Source organism: Phocoena sinus, chromosome 1, assembly GCF_008692025.1.
Source record: "Phocoena sinus isolate mPhoSin1 chromosome 1, mPhoSin1.pri, whole genome shotgun sequence".
NCBI lineage: Eukaryota > Metazoa > Chordata > Mammalia > Artiodactyla > Phocoenidae > Phocoena > Phocoena sinus.
In genome coordinates, this window is record NC_045763.1 from 79,685,536 (window position 1) to 79,712,966 (window position 27,431).

General features: G+C 40.9%; 1 protein-coding gene across 6 annotated transcripts in view; it reads left to right on the forward strand.

The window, feature by feature from the left end:
• LRRC8B (leucine rich repeat containing 8 VRAC subunit B) overlaps positions 1–27,431 on the forward strand; it is a 71,710-nt gene that overhangs the window by 14,088 nt on the left and 30,191 nt on the right. For 4 of the 6 annotated variants that reach the window (XM_032603265.1, XM_032603273.1, XM_032603256.1 and 1 more), the window contains exons 1-2: positions 20,977–21,088; positions 26,022–26,077. The gene's annotated coding sequence lies outside the window, so the exon portion shown is untranslated. Of the gene's footprint in view, positions 1–20,976; positions 21,089–25,071; positions 25,177–26,021; positions 26,078–27,431 lie in introns of those variants that run through there. The other 2 variants (XM_032603247.1, XM_032603240.1) reach the window with 2 other exon arrangements.

Sequence of the window (27,431 nt, forward strand, 5' to 3'; positions counted from 1 at the left end):
TATATTATGGAAATTAGTGTTTTTCATAAAATTTGGGAGAAGGTGTCCACAGGTAGTTTTTAACCTTCCCACATGTATGTTCATTCTTTCATATATTACATCTTCAAGTATCAGGTCCTTAGACACCCATAATGAAATACCCAAAGATTAAATAAAATATTCCAATTAACCAATTCCAACTTCCAGACACTTATTTTTAAATTGAATCTTATTATTATTAATTTATTTTTCTTTTGCGGTACGCGGGCCTCTCACTGTTGTGGCCTCTCCCGTTGCGGAGCACAGGCTCCAGACGCGCAGGCTCAGTGGCCATGGCTCACAGGCCCAGCCGCTCTGCGGCATGTGGGATCTTCCCGGACTGGGACACAAACCCGCGTCCCCTGCATTGGCAGGCGGACTCTCAACCACTACGCCACCAGGGAAGCCCCGAATATTATGTTTTATAATCACTTATAAAACACTTACGCATCACTTATGTTTTATGTTTGTGTTTTATGTAGAGGGAAAATAGTTTTTAGCACAATGTTTTAGTATGTAAAGTCATGGGATGTGAATCAAATTTTTGGAGCTAAAGAAGGTGAACATTCTATGTGTCTGTTGCATTGTGGCATGAGGGCCTGAAGTTCTTTTTGGCTCTAAATTCTTGTTTCTTTGGCCATGTGGCTCCTTTCTTTTTGCCTGATGAAGTAGTATTTTGCCAGTTTTATCTGCTATAATGTCTCTTACACTGATGTGAAAATATGCTTGGAATCAATCTCACACTTTGAGTTTTTTAAATACATACCCAGTGTAGCCCTCCCTGCCAAAGTCAGCTATTCCCCTTTGTGTCATGAATGCAAGAATGAGAACACTGGAGACTAGAGTGGGAGTTGGAACTCCCAGTGCTGATTCTGGCTCAGCCTCTGCCTGGGGTGGCCTTAGAGATACATTTTTAACCCCATAAGCAGAACTCAGCTTCATCAGGAGGAACCCAGGAGCCACAAGGAAGGTTTTGAAGCAGAAGGTAACATCACATTTGTTTTGGGAGGTGATGCTGGCCGTTATGTGGAGGATGTGTTGGAGATGTGAGAGGTCATGTTGGGAGACCCAGTAGTGCAGTGGGGATGGAGCAGAGGAGGCTCATATGAAAAAAACTTGAGGAAGAGGTCATAGGAGTACATATTCTCATTTTCTTTCATCACAAGCATCCCATGGTAATTACATAAGTCCATCTATGCTTACTGAAGTTTTACTAGTTTTACTATAATTTATAACTTTTCAGTTTTTTGTAGAAGGAAGGGACTAAGTTCCTTCTGATTATTTATGGAGTCCCCCAAATCCTCAAATTTCAGGTTACCAGTGAATGTACTTATATTAACACAACTTTAAAAATCATAGCTTTGCTATAGGCTGAGTATGTCCCCCGCAAAATTCGTATGTTAAAACCTAACCCTTAAGGTGACGGTATTGGGGGGGTGTCTTTGGGAGGTAATTAAGTCATGGGGGTAGAGCCTTCAAGAATAGGATTAGTGCCCTTATGAAAGAGCCTCCGAGAGCTCCTTGCCCTTCCAACCATGTGTGGACACAATGAGAAGAGGTCCTTCTGTGAACCAGCAAGTGAGCTCTCACCAGACACTGAATCTTCTGGCACCTTGGTACTGGACTTCTCAGGTTCTAGAACTGTGAGAAATAAATGTTGTTGATTGAGCCCCCCAGTCTATGGGAGTTTGTGATAGCAGCCCGAATGGATTAAGACAGCTTCTAAACATGAGTGTCTTACTAGAAATGAGAGAAGACTTGGGAGAAGTAGTGTGTGTTCTGTGGGAAGAATAACGACTCTTTTTGCACAGGAGAAGTCTGTGGAAAGCAGGTAATCACTCCACACAGGACAGTTCCTTGTTTCCCAGAAGGCTTGAAAACTGTGGGCACGTTGGGTAGGTTTTATGGGGGGAGCAGGGCTTGTATTTGCCAGGAGTTTACTCCTTCATGGGCAGTTGTTTTCTGAAGCCTCCTGGGCGAAAGGAGTATCCATTGCATTTGATGTTATCATCAACGTGAAGGGAAAAAGGCCAGGTAGAGCTACGTCTGTTTTTACGATTAAGCTGGCGTTCTGAGAGACTGTGTAGCTTAGCTCGCAAATAAGGTAGATGTTAGTCAGGATAAGAGTTCACTCTCCTTAGTCATTTTGCTGACTCCTCCTGCTACACCCATGACTGAAGGAAGGGGTGAATGAATGAATGTACGTTTAGTGTGCTGTTCGTTTTATTGAGCTGAGCTACTTTTTATTCCCCTCAGAGATGTCTTTGAAGATTATTCACATTCTTGCCAGTCTTACGAGTTTACTGGTTGTGCAGGCATAGATAAATCCCATAACTCTGTCTCAGTTGCCTCATCTGTAAAGTGGAGATAACCTCATGGAGTTGTTGGGAGCATAAATAAGTTAATTGATATAAAGGGCTTAGAAGAATATTTACATGTGGTTGGTTATCTTGCGGTGAGTGAGCATTAGCTTCCACAACTGAGTGTTACAATATACTGAGCGAACTTGACTACTTCAGCCTCACATCAGCTGCTTGTAAGGGCCTCACAAAACACTGGGCTTGTTTTGTCTTATCTACCTAGGAAGAGCTATTAGGGTAGGTTCCACTTGATTTGTCTTTTGATGATTTATAATTTGTTGTTTCAGTTAACTAGGCTTAAATGGACTTTTTCCTGGTTATTTTTAGAGTCAAATTACCTAATGCTGGAAAATTAGGCTTTTATATAGTTATTGATTGTACAGGAACACTACAAATTAGAAGAAATTATAGCTGTCCCAGGACCAGATTGGAAAAGCCTCTAAGTTTTTGTTATAACCTGAAATTTGTTCAATCTTCACATTCTCTGAAATTCAACCTTGAATTATTCAGCAAATGAACAAGTAAAAAGAGTATGGTCCTTCACATTTTTAATGCATATTTTGCAATATGTAGACTTTAACTTTGAAAAGTCTTTCATGATAATTGATCAGCATGGGTAACAATACTCAAAAGCCACATAAATCTAGATAGCATAAAATTCTCATTTTTATCTGTTAGAAGCCTTGGAGCTCCTTTGTTTCTTTTCCTGTTCTGCATGAAGGTGACTGAGTCAGTGACTGGTAGTTTCCTTATCTTAAAGTGATCTAGACGAGAGAAAGTTTATTCTAACAATATGATCTCATTTTTGAAAAATGATGATTTTTTTAAAATCTCTGTATCAGTGTTTTTGTGAATGGAGAATGAGTTGTAAGGATGCAGAGAGTTGCCTGGTGTGTGTATTGGAGAATGATGAGAGGGGAAAGGGAACAGAGGAAGGAAACTGTTCTGTAGTTCACTCTTGATTCTGTGTTTTTCCTCTCTAGTGAAGTCCTCAGAGATGTTAAACATGGTGCAGCAGTCGTATAAAAAAAAAGTTCTTTCTAAAACCATTTCCTTTCCTAATGAGATTTCACTTTGGTGCTTTGTTGTCAGTGTGCTGGGAGTTTTGAAATGTTCTCTGTATTTCTGTGATTTTTGACCTAATAATCTCATGTGGGTTTACCAGGCTTAGCAGCTGTTGTTTTTACCAACTATTGCTAAATTCTGTTAATGTCCAAAGTTGAAAAACCCCTTTTTTCTACATTGGCCTAGATTATCCAGAGTTTTAAAAAATTTAAGCCTTTTCCTCACCCCTTGTAATTTTCGTTTACTTGCAAGAAAACGTGTAATATTAATATTCTAATGGATGGTTTAGATAGGCTGAACCTGTCTCTCACAGGACTCCAATGACAGCTAGCAGTGTCAGTTGTAGAACAGCATTTTTTTTGATAAAGCCATCTATCCTCTTTTCTGCAGGAGGAAGGAGAGACCTCAATTCTATTGTAATTTAAGTAGTGTTTAGTATAATATGATAAATGTTTGCAGAGTGATAGTAATGAGTGTTCTTTGACAAAACAAAAGGAAAAGTTGAGAAGTCAAAGACTTTGAAAATGTCCTAGGAGAAAATAAATTCAGAATTATAGCCATTTGGGGGGATAATTCTGCAGTTTTATTTGAAGGAGGGCATCAGATGTTGAATTTTGCCTTTTCATTTAAGTAATGTAACAGGAATTTTTCTTAAATAGCTGACAGTATATCTTGCTTCCTTTGCAGTCTCTTTTTCGGGGTCCTTTAATTGGTCTGTTTTAATTATAAGGCACTGGTGTTTGAACTAGAATCTAGGTATGCTCTTGAATTCCTCTAGGGTTAATTTTGTTGGTTCTAAATCCCATCTGATCTCTGTACTATCTTTCACATTCCCATTTTCCCTGTTGAGAGCTTAAATTTATTCTCATATATTCAGGATCCAAAGCAATAGTTTTTCTTATTATCAAATCAGATGGCCAGCCGTTTCTGCATTTACAGGTAATGATGTGTATCAACAACATGCTTTATAATTACAAGGCCATCTTTACATACATAATCGCATTTGACTCTGACAGTCCAGTGAGAGAGAGAGAGAGAGAGAGAGAATGGCTACAGTTAATTCCTATTTTATAGGTGAACTTTGAGAAGTCACTCAATATAACCCAACGTGACACACAAACAGAAGGACTAGGAGAAGAGCTAGTTATTTTAGCTTCATGTCTAGTGTTCTTTCTGGCCTGTCATACTTTGTGGGCACACCCTGTTCTATGCCATGAGACGTTTGCCATATAAGCAATTGAGTCAATATGCTGTGTGAAATTGGTGTACCAAATTTTAATAAACTTTCTAAAACCAGGTTGTTATTCTTTAGTACTCTTTCTACTAAGCATTATCATTGCACTGTCTGTGTAGTGAGAGCAGTTTCCTGCTTTCCAGGCTAATAACATTGTGAGTATACAGCTTAGGAGGTACAGAACAGCAGGACAGCAATAAGAGAGATGCCCAAGGAGACATATAACTAAGTGACAAGTTCAGTGGAAACAATGTAGGAAGTGAGACCCAAACTGAGCCTGGCAGGATGAGATAGAATTTGGAAAGGTGAAGGGGGTGGAAGGGAAATATCTGAGCAGAGACGTACGGGACGGAATGTATGCAGTACTGAAATCATTGTGAAATGATACGTCCAGGGTTTGCTTCAAGATAATCCTGGGCATGGGTGTGATATGAGTTGATAATTGTTGAAGCTGAGTGAAGGGTACATGGGGCTTCCTTATACTATTATTTATACTTTTATATTAGGGATTTTTCATAATAAAATGTTTAAAATATAAAAATGGTATGTAATATTTTTGGACAGTGGGTAGGCTGGCCTATCTGGAATAAAGGGTTTGTTCAAAGGCACAGTGGGAAATGATGTGGGAAAGATAGTTTGGAAACGCATTTGGTGGTGGGAGGGAGTTCATGAATGTACACTCTGGAGTCTGGGTGAGTGCCGGTAGACACTAGTTCATTTACGAGACTTAAGTTGGACTTGACTATGAGCTGAAGGTGGGGTCACAGTGCAGCCTGGCATCCTCATCAGGGATGACAGCAGACCCACTTAGGGGGTGTCTTAGACGCCACCACACCTGACATGCCGTATTCAGTTCTGGAAGGCACATTTAAAGAGGGCTTTTACAAACTGAGTTTCAACGGTGGTGTGACAGAAGGTGTCACATCTTAGGAATCTTTCTTGTAGAACACTCCATCATTTTATGGTTGTTTACCTGGAAAGGACTTATTTTCCCATCTGCCAAGTTCCTTCTCTACTCCTTTTTAAACTCTCTCTCTCGTGTGCCTGAGAATGGGCAGTAAAAGCGAAATAAAAACACTGCTGATTGCCCAGTAATATAGAGGCACATATGTATGAGGGCACCTAATTTAACCTCCTGGAAACAGCCTTTAACAGCAGACAGTTACACACAGAAGCACCCAACCGTTTAGAAAGCCTAACTCTTTGCTGTAGCTTTCTGAAGCAAAGTTCCCTCTTCCTTCCTGCTTAAAATGTTTCTCTATTGCTGAGGAAAAATAGAGAAATTTGGATAGTTGGTAATATTAAGGAATTATTAATTATTTGGATGTGATTCAGTGGTATGCTAGAGTTGGCGAGAGACGATTGTTATGTTTTCAGGAATTTTGCAAGCCAGTTGTTAAACACAACCATTAAAAAATTATACAAACTTGAAGTATTAAAATAAAAGTAACACCCAAAATTTATCACTTCCTACTAATTTTTCTATAATTTGCTGTTATCTGTGCTCTTAAGGTTATTTATAGCTAATGTCTCTGCATAGTCGAGGTACTGAATGTGTGCTGCACATTTATTATCAACCCCACGGAAATTGGCAAAGACTACAAATCAGGGCCATCCCCCTCCCCCCTCCCCGCCCCCCTGGCCAGAGAACTGGTTGTAAAATACCTACCAGCACACTACTGGGTATGATTATGATACTGTGGTTATATTTTTTAAACTCTTTACCTTTTGGAGATGCATACTGAAATAAGCCAGATAAAATATAATGTCTAGAATTTGTTTCAAATAATCCAGTTGGAGTGGGTATCATGACTGTTGTATCAGAGTGATGGGCACGTGGGCTTCATTATACTACTACTCTCTCTACTTTTGTGTATGTTTTACATTTTCCATAATAAAAACTTAATAATTAAGGAATGTTACAATATAAATACATAAGTTGCCTATACCCAGGAGGCAATCTGGTACCTGTCTGTCCCTCAGACTTTGATGCTAACATTGATAAAATATTATTCTCTAATTTTAGAGACCTTATTTGTAAGTGGTTGACATAGATCATTGAGCTTAAATGTCTGTTTCTCATTAAATAAAATCAAGGAATCACTATGTGCAGTTTACCATACCTGTAAGTATAAAGGAATCCAACACGGGCACTGAAAAGCTCTCTCTTCACAGTGGGGCAAAAATGCATTGTTGGATTGCAATGCTGTTTGCAGAACCAGTTGTATAGATAGGGAAAAATGAATCAAGTTATTGCTCAGAGGGCTACTTTGGGCTGTATGACAGCTGTGTACCCTCTAGATGTATTTTCAGTCTAACTGATTTGAGTCATTTCTCAAGAAAGGAGTGCTGTCAAGTGAATTGTCTTCTCTGCAGATGAAGAGAGCCTTTCTAAACATTGCCTTGCTGGTAGAATTGATGCGTTTGGAATTGTTGGCCTATGAATTAAATTAGACCCAATCCAATGACTTAAAGCACATAGCCTAGGTTGTATACTGAGTACATCTCACAAAAAGTGCAGAAGTACAGTATTTTTTCTAGTATATATCTAGACATCAAATGGATAATTTGTAGCATAAATTTGTAGCTTAGAATACATCTCTTTTTTTCTAAGTTTGAAGTCCTTTTAAATTTCATTCGTAATATGCATCTGGAGAATGGTAGTAGTTTTCTTCGTGTCTTTGATTGTATAATAATTCCTACTTACCAAATGTAGTTGACCAGAAAAAAAATTTATGTAGAATAAGGAATGCAAGTGGTCACGGTGATTAGCCCATCAGACAGAGTGGTGCGGAAATTATTAGATTTATAAGGGGGACAGGGAAGGGCAATAAGAACCTTGAGGGGAAAGAAGTCTATAATATCTTATAATTTTAAGTTATGTGGATTTCTAGGCTGTGTAAGAAATACAGGCTTAGACCATTCTCTAGGTTTAACCCCCCCCCGCCCCCCCCCCCCCCACAAAATCAAAATGTCAAGCAATGAAAATAACAGATGTTAAACTCAGGTAAGCTGGGGTCAGAATACCAAAAGGAAGTCTAGCTTGAAGCAGATGCTGAAAACAGGAATTGAGATCAGGAAACCAGAAGTCAGAGTAGGAGGGTAGAAGAATCATAACTCTTCCTTATAAGACAGAACTATGCAGAGGAATCACCTGGAGAACCTAGGAGGTTTTGACACTTGGCTACAGTTTTCCCCATGTTTATTTCTTTGTACCAATAACCTTCAATGCCCTGCAGAATCCCACCATGATACAGGTCCTAAAAGAATTTCTCTGGGGTATGTAAATAGAAAGCGTGGTTCAAGATGAAGTTGGAACATGGAGATTGAGTCATGATTACTAAGGAAAAACACGTCAAGTTCTTGAAGTACAGTAATCATAGGACTGTGATTTATTCACTCAGCAATTATTTATTGAGCTCCTATTATCTGAGTTAAAAGCTGGGGATACATCATTGAACCTTACAGATAAAAGGTCTGTGCTCTTGGAGCTTACTGTCTAGTGGGTAGACACAGAAAATAGACAAAATAATTATATAGTACATTAAACAGAGATAAATTACATAGAGAAGAACAAAACAAGAAGTATTCTTCAGAATTGGATTCCCCAAGGATACATTTCCCAATTCTATCAAAGCTAGCAAAGGAAAGATTGATATTTATAAAAATATAAAACATACCACATCTGAAATTCCTTCCTGTTTCTATTAACTCTGTTGATGAGCTAAATATATTCACTGTTCCTACAACCAACCAGCAGGTTTAAAGCACAAAATGAAGTTTAAGTAGCGTGGGAGAGCAGCTTTTTTACACTGAAGTACAATGAAAAATATGCCCTTACACGTTTTGTTAGAGAGTTGGCCATTCATGATCAGGATGGTAGTGAGCACCTACAACAGGGAGCCTGGAAGTTATTTAAAATCTTCCAGTCCTGGGCTTCCCTGGTGGCGCAGTGATTGCGAGTCCGCCTGCCAATGCAGGGGACACAGGTTCGTGCCCCGGTCCGGGACGATCCCACATGCCGCGGAGCGGCTGGGCACGTGAGCCATGGCCACAGAGCCTGCGCGTCCGTGAGCCTGTGCTCTGCAACGGGAGAGGCCACAACAGCGAGAGGCCCCCGTACCGCAAAAAAAAAAAAATCTTCCAGTCCTGTTTACCTCCAGTTGGGCAGACAAGTAGAAGCCACACAAAGAGATGTGTGTTTGTGTGTGTGTGTGTGTGTGTGTGTGTTTTATAACATATAGACATGTTTTAGTCAATTTGATTGCCTTCATAAAATAATTAAATTGTCTCATCTTTAAATAGAAATATTCACAAAGGCAAGTATTAAGTGAGCTAACTCCTTTATGCAGGAGATGGACTCAATCTACATTTACTTCTCTATTCCAAATTACCAAGTGCAAGTCTTTAAATCCAACATTGGCCAAGGTCAGCAGCAAAAACGAACAGTCTAACAAACACATATGTTCTCCTCTCCCCAGGGCTCCAGTTTATTTCCAGCTGCCTACTAGACCTCACCACCTAAATGACCCACAGGTACTGCAAACTCAGTGTTTTTAAAAACCACATTCATCAGCCTCCACTGACCAATTTTCACCATTGACCTTGTGGCCAAAACCAGGGTGTTCTCTTGTCCTTGAGTCTTGGCTTAATATGTAGTCTGCCACCAGTCCTGATCAACACCTGAGTAACTCTAGAACCCATGCCCATAAACTATTTAGCAGAGTACCTTCTTGAAAGTACTAAAGAATGATGGTACTTAAAAGTGCTTAAAAGTATTTGCTTTTATCCCCCTTCCCTTCACGCTTAGTCACATCTTAGTTCAAGCCTTCTTTCTTGTTTTTATCCCTTGGACTATTGATCTGGTCCCTTAACCTATATCGTACATTCCCCCTTCTAATGAACCCTCCATGCTGCTATCAAAGCAGCAAATACTAAATTTCTAAATTTGAAATTTGACACTGACCAGATCATTTCACTTCCTTGTATAAAAACCTTCATGGATTCCATAGCATGGTACCCAAGTCTCTTTATGATCTGAACCTAAATGGCCTTTTTACCTCACCTCCTTCAACTTTTCCACGGGGTTCACTCCCAAGAGCAGTACTTGGTCAAAACTTAGCTACACCAAATCCCTAATAAAGGTATAAAACTATTTATACCTATGTTAGTAAATTATCCTTGATTCATAGTGAAAGAGCAAATTCACCAGATAGCTCGTTGATCTTCCAATGAATATTGGAATATTAACTCACACTTTATGATCAAGCCTTTCACCCAACTTTATTCCTATTTCCTTTCCTCATCTCTCCCATCAGCCAATAGTGTCTGATTTTTTCTGTTACTGCTACTTAAATTCACTCCTGTCATTTTCACTGACACTCCCCTGTTCAGGTCCTGACTACTCAGTTATTGAATTACTGCAGTAGGATCCTACCTGGTACCCTTGCCTCCATTCTGCCTCCCCTCCCTTCTCCTGCCCCAGTGTATCTCCCATGCCCCACTAGGTTACTTCTCCTAAAACATTGCTTGCATTCTGTTTTAGAATCTATAATGGTTCTCTTTTGTGAGTCAGGTCAAGCCATACTCTTCATTCTGGAATCTTAAGTCCTAACTGTCCTAAGTGCCTCACTTATTTGTGAAGTCATCTCTGGCTGTGAAGGTTCCCTCCCCAGTGGGACCTGCTGCCCCATTGCTCTTCCCCACTCAAGACTCCCTGCTCTTGCCCTTCCTGATCTAGCTCCTGCATATCCCGAAAGGCTCAGACGCACATCAGCTGTGCTGCTTTCTCCCTTCCCTGAACTATAATTGTTGGCCTTTGTGAGAGGCAGCTTCTGATGGTGAGAACAACACGATATTTGGTGTCAGTTATGGGATCAAGCTCTTGTTCACCAGACATCTGACTTAGGCAGCTTATTTTTTTCTCTCTGAGCTGGTATCCTTATCGTAAAGTCAAGTGAGTGATTTAAATGACTTATGGGAAAAAAACGCTCCATAAACTTTAAAGCATTATGCAGATGTATCTCATTGTTGTCTCAACTATACTGTTTAATCCTTGATTATATGTATTCCTGTTCCCTATTCATTTTGTGTATGTTTCCCTAACTTTGAGTATTTTAAGGGTAGGTATGAGGTGAAATGCCGAAGTCAAATAAATTGTCATTTAGTAACTGTCATTCCTTCTTGTCCTATTTAGCCCACACCACAGCAAATGTTCAACAAATTCTCCCCTGTCAAGAGAATCCAGTAATTACAAGCATAAAGTATCAGGCACTAGAGTGAAAGTACAGGGAGTGAGAGAGTAACCAGGAGAAAATGAGGTGACCAGAGGGAAGGAGACGGCCTAGGCTGCTGGCCTGCCTCCATACTGACTTATGGGTTCATAGACAAGCTCATTAGACTCAGAGGCAGTCTCTTCAATCTGTTTACATGATGGCAATAGAATTGCCTCATCTTCTCAGGAGTAATACACTTCTTGCACAGAGTAGGCTAGCAAATGTTTATCGAATTCACTACCCGCATGATTATGTATACTGTTATGCACACACACATGTTTATACAGGCACATATACATGCCAATGGATGTCACTACTTACATAGTTTTTTTTTCCCTTTAAATTTCATTCTCGTGTGTAGCAGCAGCGTGTCTGCTTTGTCTGCAGAGTAGCACTGATGTTCGCATTTGCATTGTGTTTGTGCAGTGTCTGACGGGGGTACCTGATTGCTTGCTGAAGTTATAAGTAGTTTAGGAACTACCTTATTTAGATCGCTAAGAAATACCCGTACAAATATTGCATTATTTCTCATATTAAGCTTACTTAAATCCTGCTTAAAATCAAAAATAAGAATAAAAAATAATAGTGAGACTTCATTCTGTTTTTGCACAGGTATCTTCTAGCTGCCTCTTCCACAGGCATCCTTCTGGGAATGAGGGATATGGTGGTGGCGTGCAGGGATTTATGATTCTGACTAGAAGGAAAATATGAACTGTGACAAGTCTTGTTTGATGACACTATCCCTGAACAATAAGAATAATCGTTATATATTTATAACTCTTGCTATGTCTGGGTCTTCATACTCAGTTAAAAAACAATCTAATCCAACTGTAAAATATGGTTCCTGTTTTTAAGGAGTTTATAATTTAAAGTAAAATACAGGGAATGACAGTAATCCCAGTAAAACAATTAGGAGAAATGGGATTTGCTTGTTACCTTAGAAGCAAAAGGTACATTTCTCCAAAGTAAGTCATTAAAGACTGTGATTGTTTTGTTGCAGGGCTGACTTAGTAGCATGAAAATGATAGCTTAACCCTGTTCTGCATTCACCAGGTAAGCGCTAGCGTTTCAGATGAGCCAACCTGGCCACAGGAAAAGGCATTCGCATTGAGGGAAATTGCCAGACAACAAAATGAAGACTTCTGCTTTTGCAATTCCTCTTATTACTGCTTTAATTAAATTGATGTTTCCAAGGGATGAGTTTTTAAATGAAATCTTAATAGTACTTCAGCTAATTCCAAATGTACTCTTTCATTTTACTCTGCTTTCACAATGTGATCATATTTGGTTTCACTTCCTGGTTTGTCCACCCAAGGCTGTTGCTGGGAAATATTTCAACAAAGTGTTTATGAGACATGAGTATTGTTTTTTAATGGATGCATTTTGGTTTGATTTAGATCATGTAGTAATTTTTATAGAAATAAGATTTCTGATGCCTAAATTGGTAAGTCAGTTGCTTAAAGAAAACTTAAGGGGAAAAAAAAAAAAACTTTTTGCCACTGAATTTAATTAAGTTACCTTGTGTTGAAGCCTACAGAACTGTTTGATTAGGCACCAGCTGTGAATCAAGTGAAATGTAGGCCCATAATTAGAGTAATTGTAACTTGATTTTAAACAGAGGTTTGATTGCATGGTGAGTGACATAATGCCTAATGATTTTTCCAAAAGAAAGGCCCAGTATACTCTGGGGCTGATGGCTTGCTTAGGGTGTATCTAACATGGCCACTAGTGTATCAGGCACCATTGTGTGTGTGTGTGTGTGTGTGTGTGTGTGTGTGTTTTAAATGACTGTTCTTATGTGTTATAACATTGCATGAAATATTTGGCTACTAACTCTAAAACTGATATTTTTATCCCAATGCATCTAATTTCCACCAAAGTTTTCAAGTACTATCTAGTGTAGAAAACCTCATCAAATCCACTTCTCTTTTGAAAACATCAATTAAGACTTTTAGGAAAAGTCTGCTCCCTCAAAATCTAATTGTTTTGTCCAGTTGCATCATTTTACTGGCTAATCTGAAAGTGTAATTTTTTTAAGCATAACTACTTTTCTACTTGATATTTTAATTATGAAGTCCTTTATGTTTTATTTTACAAGGTGATCTGATATATACCCTAATATAGAATTAGGCTTCCTGCTCTCATTCTCAAATCCCTTCCAATGAATTCTTCCTGATGCTTTCAAATTAATTTCCCTAATATACACTAATATGTCCTTAAATGTATTTTTTTCCATCATTCCTCTGCTCAGATACCATCAGTGATTCCCTACTGCTTGTATGATCAAATCTAAATTCCTTTCTGCTCTCATAAAAATATATGACTGCTAATTCAACAAGTGATATTTTTATTTCAAAACTGTTATTTCTCAGGTGCCTGTTATATGCTAAGGGCTGAGCTGTGTCTTGAAAAATTCTTAGCCTGACATTCTAGACTTTATTTGACCCAAATCTACTTTCCACTCTTATCTCCATTATTACTGTCTCAAAACTTCCATTCCACCCACACATGTCTCTTCACTAACTCCTTAAATTCACCCTGGCTTCCTCCTACCTTCTTTATTTGTTCCTCATTCCTTCACATAAAATATTAATCCTCCCTTCTACCCCTCATCCCTTCACCTCCCATTTATATAAATCCCATGCATTTTTCTTGGTCCAACTCGTAACACCTGTGCAACGACTATTATTACTTTGGCATATATTGCCTTAAAACATAACTGTGTAATCCATTTGTTTGATCTTTCTTGTATTCATGCTTTATTTACCAAAGCATAAGGTCTTTTTGAAGCTCATGTTTGAGTTTGACACCTTTCTGTCCCTTTCAAAATCTGGGATGATGATGCTTTGCACCCAGCAGAAGCTAGATCATGATTGTTGAGGACACTTAGTGGATGCAAGATGTGACAGTCCTCCTATACTCTCTCGGTACCCCATCTCTGGCCATGACACAAGTTGGTGGCACATAGGGCCCTCCTCATTTCTATCTCTGTTCAACTAACAGTGACTAAGTTGTTGCCTTCCTTCCGTGAATAAGACTTCCCACAATGGAAACACACGATGTTGTCAAATGTAAATAGAAAAATGTTATTTCCTGTGTAGGGGTTAAGGGAAAAAAATGGAGACAGGAAGAAAAGACACCATTAGCTTTCTTGCTGCAGTCCTACCTTCAAGTCTGTTGCTAAGAAATAACGGTAGATTCATTTGCTGTGCACGAAGGAGAAAACTCGGTCACTGACAGGAGATGACGCATGCTGTGCAGCTGGATTTGTCCCTGAGCCACACAAAGCCCCGCCCTCGTTTAGAAGCCATGTGTTAAGCCTCCAGACTGGGAATGTGGCTTTTCTTTCTTGGGAAGCCATCACAGTTCCAGAGAGAACATGGCTTCTCTTCTTCGCTAACACCAAGTGAAGCTGCAGAGTCCTCTGAATTCCAAAGCCCAAGGCCAACCCAATGTGCAGAAACCCTACCACTCACCTTCTTTGGAATGTGGACAATCTACCCGATTCCTATTAGTTCTTTGTGGGTTCTTTTAGAAGCCTGACCTTACTCTTATCACTTCAGTGTCCCCAGAGCTGCCTCAAATTATTCTTAAGGCCATGGCTAAGCTAAATCTCTTTTCTCCTTTTGATAGGGCTGGAATAGAGACTTTATCTCCTAAAGTATTCAGGGGCCTTTGCATGTCATGTGGAATTAGGTGATTTGAAGATAAGATACTGTGGTCACTATAGGAAGTTGTTCTGGTCTTTGCTCCAAGCAAGGGGGGGGGGAGGGGGTTCTAATTTTAATTCTTTTAATGTTCATTTAATATTTACTAGCAGCTTCTGCCTACTAAGCCCTGGGGATACAATGATGAGCATGAGACATATGTATACGTCTCTCTTTATATGTCTCTCTAAAGAGACATATACATGTATATACATATACATGTATATGTCTCTAAAGTATAGAGCTTATACTTTAGTGGGAGAGAAGTAAACCTTAATCGAACAATTACACGAAGCTGTGTGTGCTAAGTGCTGTGAAAACAAGGAATAGAGAACTAAAAGAACACATTGTGAAGGGCCTGGTCAGAGAAGGGGTCCCTTAAGAAGTAACTTCTCTAAGTCATTAACTCGGGACATCCGTGGCTTAAATGACTGCCTGCTCTATTTGGCCCTTGCAGGTGAGCTTGGCCTTCTAAGTGGACTGCTTGGCACTGTTTCAAATTGCAGCTAGTTTGAATAAGAATTAGCCCTCCTGTAAGACTATTCTCATGCAGTGGGTGTCTATGAGTGGTATAATAAGAAATACATATATATTTGGTCTTTGCCCTCAGTTTCTGGCACAGAGCTCCTAAAACCCTTGGAATTTCCTGGCAGGAACGTCTTTTGTTACTCATGATGAGCCCCTTTCAGCCCTACCTGGCTTTATGCTAATGGGGTGACTCTGGATGGGCCCCTAGGGAGCTTCAGGATGAGGACTGGTTGCCAGAGGGACCAGCCAGGTGACTAGAGGGTTAGAACTTTCAGTCTACCCCCTGACCTCTGAGGACGGGGGAAGGGCTAGAGATTTTCAGTCTCCAGTGGCCTGTGATTTAATCAATGATGCCTATGTAATGAAACTTCCAGAAACACCCCTAAATGACAGAGTGTGGGAGCTTCCAGGTGAGCGAACATATCGAGGTTCTGGGAGGGTGGCGTACTCAGACGGCGCATGAAAGCTCCACACCCACCACTCACCCTCCCCACACACACCACCAAATACCTTTCCCTGTGCATCTCTTCCGTTTGACTCGTGCAGAGTTGTATCCTTTACAATAAACCTGTAAACCTAAAGTGTTTTCCTGAGTTCTGTGAGTCATTCTAGTGAATTATCAACCTTGAGGAGGGGGTTGTGGGAGCCCCTGAATTTGTAATTAAGTTGAACAAAAGTGTGGGTAATCTGAGTAACTGGGACTTGAGACTGGCATCTAAAGTGGGGGCAGTCTTGTGGGACTGAGCACTTAGACCTGTGGAATCTTGCACTAACTTAAGTATCAGGATAGGATTGCATCGCAGGACGCCCAGGTGGTGTCAGAGAAGGTAATGTCGGAAAAAGAGACAACTCACTATGTTTATCCTAAATGGAGACCAGACATTTTTCTGCGCCAGCAGAGGAGCAAATGAAAACCAATGTTTTTGACCACCAGCAGCCATTAACCAAGTTGCAAACATGAAGCACTGATTTAACACCGAGGTGAAAGTGGACTTTTTACCTGAAACACCGATGACACAAGAGCTGGTTTTTTCGAAACTGACCTATTTCTCTCTTAATTCTCTTGCTCAATCCTTTACTTCCCACACCTTCTTCCAGCGAAAATAGGAGCTGGAAGAGATAAGCAGTCTTGGCTGACCGTGATGTTTTCAAAGTCCTCTCTGGGTTGGGCAGACAGGCATGGCTGCAGTTCATTGGCACTGTGAGCCAGAGGTTGCAGGTGTTGTTTTTTTCTTTCTTTTTTAAATCCCTAGTTGATAGTGTGAATGGTCCATTTTCAGTCCATCATTGCAAGGTGGATTTGGAGAAGAACTTTCTGCTTGCATTATTATCTTCTCACAGTGAGGAGACCACTGCCAGTTCTGTGTTTTGGTCACATATTTCTACCTGGACCCCTGTGCCTTTTTAAAAAATTCTTTCTGACTTTGTAGTAGGACTTAAGTGTGAGGGGGTGTCAGTGACCTTGTAACACTTGCCGTTTTGTTTCCTTGGAACCAAGATGGTGTAAATAAGACTCACTTCAAGGGTTGTTTTTCTTTGTTTTGTTTTTTGTTTTGGTTTGGTTTTTCTTGCGGTATGCGGGCCTCTCACTGTTGTGGCCTCTCCCGTTGCGGAGCACAAGCTCCGGACACGCAGGCTCAGCGGCCATGGCTCACAGGCCCAGCCGCTCCGCGGCATGTGGGATCCTCCCGGACCGGGGCACGAACCCGTGTCCCCTGCATTGGCAGGCGGACTCGCAATCACTGCGCCACCAGGGAGGCCCCCATGGGTTGTTTTGTTTCAGTTTAGGATAATACTCCAAGGCCAAAAACATCCTCTTCTAAAATTACTTTACTGGCAAAAAAAAAAAAAAAAAAAAAATGGTTTTCTCTAATGAGTTCCCCTTTACATTTATGTGCACCTTTAATGATTTCAGAATGCTTCCACAGTATTTCTTTTACCACTACTGTCAGCTTAGGGCCAGTATGATTGGCCACATTTTGAAGCCGAGGACATGGCGGCCTGGACTTGGGCGAGTGGTTTGCTTTAGCCCATGCAGATGGCGGTGGAGATGGGCCTGGGAATCGTTCCAGTGCATATTTTCCACACCGGGAGCAGAGAAAACCAGCCCCTACCTCTTACCCTCACTTGTGGGGGGAGTGGAGGGTTAGGGGAACAAAAGATATGAAGATAAATAAAAAGTGGGCAGTTTGCAGTTACCTAAAGCAGCTCCAGAACATCCACAGAGCAACATCTCAGCAGGAGGAGTGATCATGGCTCTATGCTTCCAGAATTGACTGCCCTAGCAATGACTGCTTCTGACCAGGAAGCAGAATAAAATTTCTGTAAAAATGCCTGATCTCTGGGAGCATAGACACCAGTAACATGTAGATAAAAACAGAGCCAGAGGCTTTAAAAATTCCTTCCTCTCACAGCAGTAGTCCAAACTGTATCAGAATCCATGACACGGGCAGCATGAGCTGAAGTTAAAGGCAGCCATATCCAACTTGTGAGGTTGTGTGCGTGCCCAGGGTGAGCCATGTGGCCATGTGATTCTTCCTATTCCAGCTGTCCTCAAGTGAGTGGTGATCACAGAATATGTCCAGTCTGCCCAGCCTTTTGCGGTCAGACACTAGCATTCCTGGGAAGGAAATAGCAAGAGCTAATAAAACCACAAGAAAAGCTGGATAGCACTCGTTTCCGTCGTGTTCCAGTGCCAGCTGCTGCCCCCCACCACCTCCCTGAGACACTGTCCTTATAATAACAAATAACCAAATCAGGAGGTGATGTGTTTTAGAAAGAGCTCTCTGGCTGCAACGTGGAAATGGGACGAAGGAAGGGAAGAGAGGAGAATATTTCAGCTGTCTTCCCCAAAGATGAGGCAGCCTCCACCCAAGGCAGTGGTAGCAGGGATGCAAAAGAAGGGAGTAGTTTAAGAAAAGAACCAATTGATTTCAGAAAATAGAGGAAAAGGAGGTTTGGGGTTAGGTGCCTGAGCTCTTGATGTTGCTGTCAGCCTTAAACATCATTCAGCTCTCAGTGTTAATGTTGCTTCCAATATTCAGGCACTCAGGAAGAGCAGGTTTGGTGTGGGTGTGAGAAGAAATGGCAGGTTCAGTTTGGGACGTGCTGAGTTTGTTTTCTACACATCTTAGCGTATAGCTGGGAAGATAGCGGGGAGATGATTCTGCCGTTTAGGATTAGGGAGCTGGGCTTGTTATATAATTTTGCGGAATCATCTACAGGGAGGTGGTGGATAATTCCTTTATCTTATTTTGTCTTTTTTGTTAAATTTATTTAATTTATTTGTTTTTGGCTGCGTTGGGTCTTCGTTGCCGCGCATGGGCTTACTCTAGTTGCAGGGAGCGGGGGCTACTCTTCGTTGGGGTGCACAGGATTCTCACTGCGGTGCTTCTCTTGTTGCAGAGCACGGGCTCTAGGTGTGAGGGCTTCAGTAATTGTGGCTTGCGAGCTCTAGAGCACAGGCTCAGTAGTTGTGGCGCACGGACTTAGTTGCTCCGAGGCATGTGGGATCTTCCCGGACCAGGGCTTGAACCCATGTCCCCTGCATTGCCAGTCAGATTCTTAACCACTGCGCCACCAGGGAAGCCCTGGATAATTCTTAAGACTAGAGGATGTCATCCCAGGAGAGCACGTGCATGAGCAGAGAAGCTGCTCGTCAGTGACTGAGTCCTGGCGAACCCCGCTGCCTGAGAGATGGTAGTATTAGGACCCTTCCAAGGTTCCCTCTTACCTTTTTCCCTTCAATTAAAATCAATGCTTTCCTCATATGCTTGACCTGATGACCTTCTTTTCTTGCTATGACCCACTTTTACTCTTTTCGGCAAGCCCAATTTATTAGTTTCCAATTGCAGATCATTCAGTGTGCTCTCTTTCTAAGGAAACATGCAGCAGCCATCTTCGGGTTAATGCTTTTCCTGGTGCTGTCACCTTCTTCTTTCAACGCCCTTCTTGATTCTCACCACTCCATAGGAGTTTCTTCAGATTGGGTCTCCCTTAGCTCCAGCAGCAATTAATCAACTCGCAGGATAGAGGAATGCAGGAAGTGGAGGGTCCAGCTATCGTTTGTCTGTCTCTCGAACATGACAAGTGAGGGAAGTCAGGTCAGATGATGTGAGATGACTTGCCCAACACTGTACTGTCAGTTAGATGTAAAGCAGAGAGTAGAAATTGGGTCTCCTGACACCTAGTCAGGGTTCTTTCTGTTAGGGTGTGATGCCTCATAGTCATCTTCTGTGTGCCATGGTGATGGTTACTTTCCTTCATTTAAACATCCCGTTTCATCACTACATTCCCTCATCCTTCTTCAGTATAGCCCTATAGAGAGGCAGAGCAGCTATTGCTATTAAATTGTCTCTCATTTGATATGGATCACTACCTTTATTCACTCGTGCCTTGAATGGACAATCCTACCACACATAATCCAGAGGCCAAGGAAGTAACAAGGCAGTCCTACAAAAATACGTGTTATTGTGAAAGCCTCAGGGATTGATTGATCGACTAGTGTAAGTGCCTGATAAGTATGTCTGCTATGACTAAGGTAAAGGATTATGATGGCTCTTCTCTAACCACTTACACACACACACACACACACACACACACACACACACAAAATCTCTCTGCCTTACCACCAACCCTTCCCTCACCCCGACTCGCACCCTATAAGGCTGTCCTAGATGCTTTCTGCTGAATTGACCTCTAAATAAAAGATTAACAAGAGGATCAAATACTTTGCAAATTCATCTCAAGTTATTATTGATTGCTGTAAACATGTGGGTGCTTCAGTGGTTATTTTAGGAGAAAAAAAAGATCTCATGTGTGTGTTTACCTAGCTAGTCACTAGAAGATATTTGAATGTGTTAGCTTCATATATGGCTGTTTATCTAGTATAAAAGAGACCCACACCTTTTCTAGGCAAATTAGTGAGAACATATCTCCCCCACCCAAATCCTTCCAATTAAAGGTAAAAAAAATTGATAATGAAATATTTAGTATTTATTATAATAACCTACGAATTATGGGCAAAGCAAATTTGACACAGTAAAATAATATTTTTATGTGTTGGTATGTTTTCTAGTACATGGGGGCCCGCTGTATATTTATTTTGTGTAATCCATTTGTGTTCATTTTAAAGCAGTCAGAACAGTCTTCCTGTTTTACATGATAGATTTCTTTTTTGTGGTAAAATATATGTAATATAAAATTTACGATTTTAACCATTTTAAAGTGTACAGGTCTGTGGCATGAAGCACATTCACATTGCTGTGCATCCGTGATTATAGATTTTAAAACATGGCCTTGGGTGATACTGGCTATATCTGACTTGTCTGCAGCATGAATCTTGATTGGGAAGACAGGCGTTGCATCAAAAAGTAGAGGGTACTTGCACAGGTTAACTTCTTAAAAATGTTGCATCACCTTGTATTGTTTTGGCTTCACGATACTTGGTCTTCCCTATGTGTCATATATTAAATAATTGAGGTAAATTACATTTATATTTATATTGCACTACACTTTCTAGTAACTGGAGTCTTGTGATGCATTGCAAAACATGGCATGGAAATCTCTAGCTTGGGTGGAAAACCAAACCCCCTAATATCCAGTCTGGTTTCTCTTTACAGGATAATTTAAAGCCAACCTTTAAAGAATTCACTTTAAATAAACCTACTACTCAGTTAATAAATTGTCATTTTTGAGCATTTACTTTGTACCTCCTGCTATGCTAAACATTAGATTTATAGTTAATCTCATTTAATTCTTGAAACAACTCCATTATTATCTCTATTTTACAGATGAGAAAACTGATACTTAGTTTACCTAAGATCAAGCAGATGGTAAATGACACAGTCAGAACTTGATCTTAACCATCCTGCTATACTCCCTTCCTCCTAAGAGTGTCAGGTAAGAACTAAGCCTAACAAAGTAACTAACAGATTGAAAACATGCGATACTTCTTTATTAAGTCATTCAGAAAGAAGGTCCTATTTAGGTGATGTGGCATAAATTTAGTTTAACCACATTTTAATAGGAAGGCCAGGAATAAAACCCATGGAAAAGATCATTTACATACAGATTAAACTTGGGTTATTCCTCTTGTCATTACAGGGGTGGGTGAATGTTTCTCTGTAAGAGGTTGTGCCAGTAGGATGCACTCCTGTTCACGTTGATCTTCATTACTTAATAGAGGCAAGCAGGATGCAGGGAGCAGTTGTTGATTCTCTTTCACTAGATGGAATACTGAGTAATGAACAGGGAAACTATATACATCTGATTGTTAGATTGTGTCTTTCAGTTTCTCTAAAAGATATTGTCGGTGTTTTTTTAAGCGATGTCACATTCTATGTAAAACTCCTTTTAACGTAGCTTATTGGAGAGGTGGTGTAGCAGATGGTGTGAATTCTTCTCCTTTGTGAGCTTGAGCCTGAGCAAGCGTCTTAGTTCCTCCCATCCTCACCCTTCCCACCGTTGAGTTGAGGTCATAATATGTACCTCACTAAGTGCACAGTAAAATGGTAGCTTTCCCCTTTCCACCTCCCACCACCTTTCTCCATTCAACAGACAATTACTGAGAACTTCTTGTGTGTTAGCCCCTGTCTTGCACACTGAACTCTTCTAAGAGCTCATAGTGAGAGGCAGGGAGGCATCTGACCAGCTATTTGTGATGCAGTTTAATAGAAACGGTAGAGCACTCACCATTCCCTCATTGCCAAAGAAGCACCAGTGTGGAACAACTACTTGTTGGGGGTCGGGGGAGGGGGTTGAGTGAGTAGCAGTGTTTATTTTAAACATCTTTTGTGTTTAACGGTCATTCAGTACTTGGTGAACATTAAACTTTTGTGTTTTGTGGTTAGAAATGAGCTTGATGTAAACACTAGTCTGATTTGCAATGCATGGCAATTTGATTTTTGTTGTTGGGTTAACAGTGTGGTAGAGCAGATATAGCATTCCTTATAGTGATCACGATCAGAAGTTACTGGTTTTATGAGACTGAAATCATCCCTGTACCTGAAATATTGTTAGCTTGATGATAGCACACAGGGCTGTGGAACTACGACACTTAGGGAGCATCTCATATGTGGCAGGCCCTGGGTGACAAAGTCCTTACCTTCCCAGACCCTGTGGTCTTGGGGGAAGGTGGACTGGGCAAGAAATGGGCACAGAACAGCATGGTACACAGTATCCTTGTTGGGTGGTATCTTGACGCTTCTGCCGGTCCCAGCTTTATTCCTGTTGCATTATACTGTTAATTTGTACAAAAGAAGAATTTTGAAATCATAATTTGATACGATATTAAGGTCATTTAAGACTGCTGTGGCATTTATGCATTGATCCATCACTGATTCACATTGACTCACTGTCATTATAATGTAGCCAGTCAGGCTGAATTTGGCAGCACTTCTGCATTCAGACTTGTGAGATGTCATGTTTGGTGAGTAAGCTGGCAAATACGAAATTTTCTCCTTTCTTTCTGAAGGGTGAAGGCTTAGCCTCTGCCTCTGAATCTCAGCAGGTGGCAACGCCTGAGGCTCTGTCCCCACTGCTTTGCTTATCACCCTTCCAGGCCCACCGTGTCTGTACAGCAGATGTGTGCACAGGTCTTCCAGAGAGCCAGGCCTGCTCCTCCATACCCTTGGTTCCTAACTGGGTGGGGAAACCTGATCTGGTATTATTGGTTCACTCAGTAATCGCTTACTCTATATTCACGACGAGCGCAGGGGCAGGACTGAGACATGGGAGCCCCCTAGGTGGGCTATTAACTTGTTACTCTGGGCAGGCTAACGATTTGATGTCACTTCAGACTGCTAGTCTTTAAATATTTGTTCACAACATTTTTTGTGTGGTTTTTTTTTTTGCAGTACGCGGGCCTCTCACTGTTGTGGCCTCTCCCGTTGCAGAGCACAGGCTCCGGTCGCGCAGGCTCAGCGGCCATGGCTCACGGGCCCAGCCGCTCCGCGGCATGTGGGATCCTCCCGGACCGGGGCACGAACCCGTGTGCCCTGCATCGGCAGGCGGACTCTCAACCACTGCGCCACCAGGGAAGCCCCACAACATTTTGAAGAGAAGCCAGGAGCTGTATGAGAGGGAGGAGGGTAGCCAAAGAGCCCCTCTAGTTCCCCCTTCTGCCAGTTCCCAGGATCTCAACTGACCAGAAGTCTCTTTGTCTTTCCTTCCAACCACATTCTGAACAATCCCTGAGAAAAGTCTGGTAGATACTATTTTAGTTTAATTTAGCTAACTTTCCAAAGATGTTTCAACACCCCATTGATGAATTGGTACAGGGAAGCTGCCGCATATCGAGGCGCTTAACCTAGCCTCGGAAAGAGATGCTGGGATAGATCCTGAGAATATAGATAAATAAGATTCTGCCTCAGTCCTCAAGGAACTTGAGGCAGTAGCTTATTACATGTCATAAAACAGTGTGAGAGAACTATTGATAAAGTATTCCAGGAAAGCAGATGGAAGACCAGTGAACGCAGCCTGTGGAGGTCAGTGTGCCTCATGGCGGTGATTCATGGAGTGATTCTAGGGTGGGACCGATGGTGAAGTGAAATGTCCCTCTCTTAAGTAAATCTGGTATTCAGAGTTTGAAACTTTCAAATGAAAACAGGATACTTTAATTTTACGCAGCCTAAAGCCTTAATCTTATGGAATTGCACAAGGCAGGTTGAATAAGTGTGACATTGCAGGGATTCTTGCCATATTGATCTGCAAAGATTCTTGACTTCTTGCTAAATCTTAAAAGGAATCTAGGGCTTCCCTGGTGGCACAATGGTTGAGAGTCCGCCTGCCGATGCAAGGTACAGGGGTTCGTGCCCCGGTCCGGGAAGATCCCACATGCCGCGGAGCAGCTGGGCCCCTGAGCCATGACCGCTGAGCCTGCGTGTCTGGAGCCTGTGCTCCGCAACGGGAGAGGCCACAACAGCGAGAGGCCCGCGTACCGCAAAAATAACTAACTAAATAAATAAAAATTAAAAAGGAATCTATCACTGAAAGACAAATTCTCCCAAATGGAAAGCCTTTCTCAGATTCTAAAATTTTATAGTAGGCCTTTGCTTTTACTACAAAGGAGTTTGTTTTGTCAGTCTCCACTGTCTCCACTGACCAGAAGGAAATAAGAGCACCCAGACTTCTCAGTTTTCAAAGTAAAAGCCTTTTGGCCTTTTGTTTTTCTATAAGAAAGCTGATTATCCCCTATTGTTCCTTAATCCACAGTCACTTGGGAGCATTCCCTTCTGTGTCCCTCACTGGGAACCTTCTGAAAGGAGCTCTTATTTGAGAAAGGGAGCTCTCAGTGTTAGGCTTGTCATCTCCAAATCTTCCAGGATATATTTTTTTAGGTTATCTTGGAATTGAATTTTTCAGTGAAAATACACATCTTGTGTCTTGCCCCTGGGGAGAGTAAATGTTTTTCAGAGGGTAGGTAAAGCCGGTTTTATAACACCCATCCAGCATAGCTAGCTGGGGAGCCCACTGATGCTTCCTCAGCAGCTGGGTCTGTCACAAGTACTGTGACAGTCCAAGTCCTGTTTTGATCTTGCCTAATATGGACTGTTTATTTCTATTCTTAGAAGCATTGCCATTTAGTACTTTCACATTTCATTCTTGCAACTTATACTTTGGTTCGCTGCTGGGGAGGAAGAAAGGTGATAATGTTTGCTGTTGTTTCTAAAATTAATTTGAGTGATTTTAAGCTGGATAAAGAAACTGAGCCACATTTTGTTTTTTTACTTGGCAGCAATGGCTGCACTCTGAGATGACAAGTTGTCATTATGAGAGAGCTTTCATTAAGTTCTGCATTTCTATCTTCTCAGCAAAATATTACTCTGGTTTAGGTAAATGTGAAACAGAAAGGAGGAATGAAACTCATAGTTAAAACATGTTGGGACGCATTCAACCCAATTCAAAGAAATGCACGATAAAGCAACAAGATCCTTTTCATGTGTGGAATTAGCAAAGACTTTTATTTTTAATGATGATTCCCACATCTGGTGAGTGTACTACTCGTATCGTTTATAGGAGAGAAAATTAGTATAATCCTCTTGGGGAGTAATTTGATGTTATATATCAGAAGCCTTAAACTGTTCGTGCTCTTTGATCTATTACTCTTACTTTTGGAGGTCTATGCAAAGGAAATCATATGAACAGAGTTAGATGTTTACAGCATTATTAGTAATAAAAAGGGAAAACATAAGGTTCAGTAGGGAAATGATTTTGTAACCTATGACATAGCCATGTATGAACTATTATGCTTCAAAAATGATGTTTCGAGAAACTACAACAACATCGAGAAAGCCTATGAGAAATGATGAGGCAAAAAGAGATCTCAGTATCATAACTGAATTTTATAATGGCATAGTTGTGTAAAACTAGCAGGCCAGCAAAAACAAAAACAAAACTGGAAGGGGAAAACGCTCCTAAACATTAAGTTGTTTTTTCCCCATGTTTCCCCATTTTCTGTAAGAAGCATAGATATTTTCAATGAGTTTTTCTATCTTTTATTTATAAAATGAGTGGTGCCTCATAATGCTTACCTCTTTCTTCATTAAAAATTTAAAGTTCATATTTTATGCCTTGTAAATTGCCATGGTGATGGGATTAAATGTGTAGCTTGTGACAGTGATTTTGTTTCTCTCCCTGGGTTTTAGTTGACACCTTTTGTAAGAGGTCAGAAAGTGATCCCTTTAACAGCAGTGGCTTTTTAAAAAAGTTATCTTTTATATGTTTCATAAAGTTATTATAGATGTTTGGAACTTTAGAACCACATAAGTGGATAAATTGTCTTGCAGTCCTGTGATGCATAAAATATAACAATATGTTTATGATTTCTCTTTAGGAATTTTTCAAATAGAAACTAATTGCAGAGTTTCCGGTTGACCAGGCATTCATAGGGTAAGAGTAATATTCTGAATTGTGAACACATGGTAAAGATAATTACTATTACACTGGTAGCTTGGGGCAAATAAGTACTGAATACTTAGTGTGTAAAAAGAGATTACTATTCTTACAGATGTTTTGAGTAAAGTCCTTTTGATGTTTTTAAACCAATTAAACAGAAAATTAAATCTGTATACATTTTGGTAAAATGTCATCTTCCTATCCTTTGTTAGTTTTGTATGTAGGAAAGGATATGTGTATGTGTTTGATATTTGTCATTTTTTTAACATTAAAGATCTAAGGAATATAATAAATGTCTATGAGAGACTTAGACTCCATGACTCCATGTCTATATTTTTCTGATCTTTGTTTAAGGTAGCATTTTTTAAAATTAATTAGTTAATTAATTTGGCTGCCTTGGGTCTTCATTGCTGCGCATGGGCTTCCTCTAGTTGCGGCGGGCGGGGGTTACTCTTCGTTGCAGTTCGCGCTTCTCATTGCAGTGGCATCCCTTGTTGCGGAGCATGGGCTCTAGGCTCGTGGGCTTCAGTAGTTGTGGCGCACGGGCTTATTTGCTCCGTGACATGTGGGATCTTCCCAGACCAGGGCTCAAACCCATGTCCCCTGCATTGGCAGGCGGACTCTTAAGCACTGCGCCACCAGGGAAGTCCCTAGGGTAGCATTTTTAATGTATAGAATTGGTTTGCCATGTTTCGGTAATGAAAACATGGCCATGCTTTCCTAGAGTAGGTAAGTCAGAAATAAACAAGTTCTATATCCTGTTGCTTCCTGCAAACATCATTCATCTTTTACAGCTGTGGAAGTTTAATCTTGAATTAGCTCTGTGGCAGAGCTTTTGATTTTGCCATGATGAATGATTAATTTGTACACTGTATTAAGTTGCATGGCTCTCCGGTGTTGTGAATATGACATATGTCTTAAAGCTGTGTCACCCAGCTCTGAACATACAGTCCAGGTAAAGCAGTGGTGAGGACAGTAGATCTATCCCCTGCCGTATTCTGAACACCATTCTTTTTACAGATGAAGGTAGATACTTGGACTTCTCGAGTATATCCGCATTTCCCTGCTGATTCATTGAGTTGACTGTGAATTCTTAAAAGCTAGTAACAGATCAGCTACTTTTCTCCTTATGACTCTTCAGTGGCTTTTCCACCACTCCTATACCACTTACTATCCAAACTCTTTATCTTGACTGCAGGCCCTCTGTTACTGTACTTTCCCCAGGCTTCTGACATTCCAGCCAGGTGTCCTCCCTTCTGATCTGCACGCATCCTAAGCTTCTTGCTCCTTCTCCCTGGAACGATCTTCCCCAGTATCATCATCTGGTAGGCTCCATTTAGATCTGTGT